Consider the following 3,208-nt stretch of genomic DNA (forward strand, 5'->3'; position numbering starts at 1 on the left):
GAGTTATCTTTCATTTGTCCTTGCAGGTTGGAAATATGAGTGAATTTAGCTATTATTCCCTTTTCTTTTTCTTTTCTTTTCTTTTTTTTTTTTTTTTTTTGGATGTGAAGTAGCTACTTCATAAAATTGAGTCTGTATTTGCTACTAGATTTCCCTTCTGGACATTTGTGTACCCTCTCTTTTCAGAGCACCAGAAACCAAGGTAGATTCCAGGCTGATTATCTTAATGGAGAGCAAGTTAACAAATCATGGGTCTTTCTCACTAACCCACTGCTAGAAAAAAGAAAGTTATATCATCTCTAACAGCATTTTAAACCGTCTGTCTTACGACTAAAATTAGATCTTTCCTACTCCCAGCAAAAAAATCTGTCCCTTTATTCCAGTCAAACTGTTCTATATTCACTAAGTCCCAAACATGCCATTTCCAGCTCTTTTACTTTTACTTGTCCTGGCTTTCCACTTGGTATCCCTTACTTTTCCTCTCTCACTATGAGAAAAATGAAACAAAGTAGGAAGCCATCAATTAAAGCTCTGTCTCCTCAATGCTTCTTTAACCCCTCCTGCTTCCATTTGAATTCTCTTTTTCCCTCTATGCTATTTATTGTTCATATTATACATTTTAGAAATTATTGCTAAATGTCCTATGTGTATTTTGTTTGGCAACTTTTAAAATAATTTTATGAGTTCTTTTTCTCCAACCCACATGGCAAGAATCATATCTTAAATATTCTTTCTTGGTACAGAATTTTAACTGGACTTATAATTATTATACATGTTTATTATTGTTGCTATTTACTATGTACTATTACCATTATTATTATTCATACCTGTGGATTCACTAATAATAAGCGAGGGTCCAGTGGAGACTATAGGTCGTCTCTGAACTTACTTGTATATATGAGGGTGCAATTGGCCTCACTATTATACTAGGGGAAGAAATGTTCAGAAAACAATGTGATGACATGTGTGTTTTTAAATTCATAAAAGTTGTGAATTTTAAAATTGTGTGTACGTCAGCATATTATCTGTTTTAAAATTTTGACTCAATTACGAAGCTTCTCATTAGGGACTTCAACTTATTAACAAACTAAAGCAGTCCCTTTCTGGCTCCCTTAGGAAAAGGCCAAAAAAACAGATGGGCCTTCCTTGGAACATCAACTAACAAGAGTCTTGCTCCTGCTGATAGAGCTTGTAAATTTAACTAGTGACCCCTCTAGACCCTTCTAGAACATAAGCTCCGTTGCCCAGTTTTCCTGGGGAGCTGTAGCTAGAAGTAACAGAGCCAGAGCCTACCTTTATTGCACTGCTGCCTTTCTTTCGGAGGCTCAGTAACCAGTAACACTAACACCATAAGTTGAGGTCTACGCATCATGCCCCTACGATTTTCTGCTCCTAACATAGCTGCAATGGGTACTGTCAAGATCTAACCATTTCAACTACTATAGACTAAAAACCTTCTACACAGCAAAGGAAACTCTCAACAAAATGAAAAGACAACCTACAATACATGAAAAAATATTTACAAATCAGATATCTGATAAGGTGTTCATATTCAAAATATATAAATAAAATATAAGTATATAAGAACTCATACAACTCAATAGCAAAAAAACAAACAATCCAATTAAAAAGTGAACAGAGGAACTGAATAAACATTTTTTCAAAAAAGACATGTAGTCCATGGCCATGCCACCTTGAACATGCCCGATCTCGTCTGATCTCAAAAGCTAAGCAGGGTTGGGCCTGGTTAGTACTTGGACGGGAGACCACCTAGGAATACCAAGTACTGTAAGCGCTAAAAAAAAAAAAAAAAAAGACATGCAGATGGCCAACAGGTACCTGATAAGGTGCTCAGCACCACTAATCATCAAAGAAATGCGAATTAAAACCACAGTCAACTTACACCTGTTAGAATGGCTATCATCAAAAAGACAAGAGACAACAAATGCAAATGAGGACATGGAGAAAAGTGCTCTGTTGGTGAGAATGTAAATTGGTGTAGCCACTATGGAAGTAGTCCGGAGGTTCCTCAAAAAATTAAAAATAAGAAGAGATACTACACTCAATCTTAACCAAAAGGCCCAGAAGTGATAAAAAATTAAAAATAGAAATACTGTATGATCCAGCAATCCCACTTCCAGTATATATCCAAAGGAAATAAAATTACTATCTCAAAAAGATCTCTGCACCCTTATGTTCACTGCTGCATTATTTACAATAGCCAATAAATGGAAACAACCTAAGTGTTCATCAACAGATGAGTGGATAAAGAAAAAAATATATATATCATTATATGTGTTATATATATATTAGTATATGATATATGTATCACTTTATATATTATTTAGCCATAAAAAATAAAGAAATCCTAATATTCATGAAAGCATGAGTGGACCTCAAGTGCATTATGCTACGTGAAATAAATCCAGAAAAGACAAATACTGCATAATCTTTTTTATATGTTGAATTAAAAAAAAAAAAATTGAACTCATAGATAAAGAGAGCAGATTATTGTTTGCCAGAGGTAGAGGATGGGTGGAGGAGGTCAGCAGGTACTAACTTCCAGTTATAAGATAAATAAGACCTGAGGCTGTAATGAACAGCATGGTGATCATGGTTAACAATACTGCATCGTATATTTGAAAGTTGCTAAGAAAGTCAATCTTAAAAGCTCTCATCACAAGAAAAAAATTATAACTATGTGAGGTGATGGATGTTAACTAAACTTATTGTGGTCATCGTTTTGCAAGATAGACGTGTTTCAAATCATTATGTTGTACACTTTGGACTAATACAACGTTATATGTCAGTTATACCGCAATAAAACTGAAGGAAAACTACCCAATGCCTTAAATTTTGCTCTTTGAAAAATGATCTCTTAAACTGATAAATTCTCTAAGGAAAACCAGGGACTTTGAGTAGCAAAACAATTTAAATTAAAAGTTTATAAAGCTAATTGAATCAAATTTTTCATTGGGTTCATAAGAGATGAAGGCCTTATCTAGTTTGCCCCCTTGGATAGATAGATGCATTACAGAGAAACCAATAGATGCTTGTGAGAGACCAAACAGCCTGGCTGAATGCTTCTTCTATCCATTCCTAAACTCATAGGAAACTTTAACACTTAAACTTCAATAACTGTCAGACTTCCTCTGCATAAAATAATCTTATGCCAAACCCTACTATTTTTAATACTGAAGATTATCAA

At 34.3% G+C, this 3,208-nt stretch overlaps 1 pseudogene; it reads left to right on the plus strand.

Annotated features, from left to right (window-relative positions):
* Nucleotides 1–1,676: 1,676 nt before the first annotated feature.
* LOC120612644 (uncharacterized) lies at nt 1,677–1,795 on the plus strand (annotated as a pseudogene).
* Nucleotides 1,796–3,208: the final 1,413 nt, after the last annotated feature.

Source organism: Pteropus medius, unplaced genomic scaffold (assembly GCF_902729225.1).
Source record: "Pteropus medius unplaced genomic scaffold, Ma_sr-lr_union100, whole genome shotgun sequence".
Lineage (NCBI taxonomy): Eukaryota > Metazoa > Chordata > Mammalia > Chiroptera > Pteropodidae > Pteropus > Pteropus medius.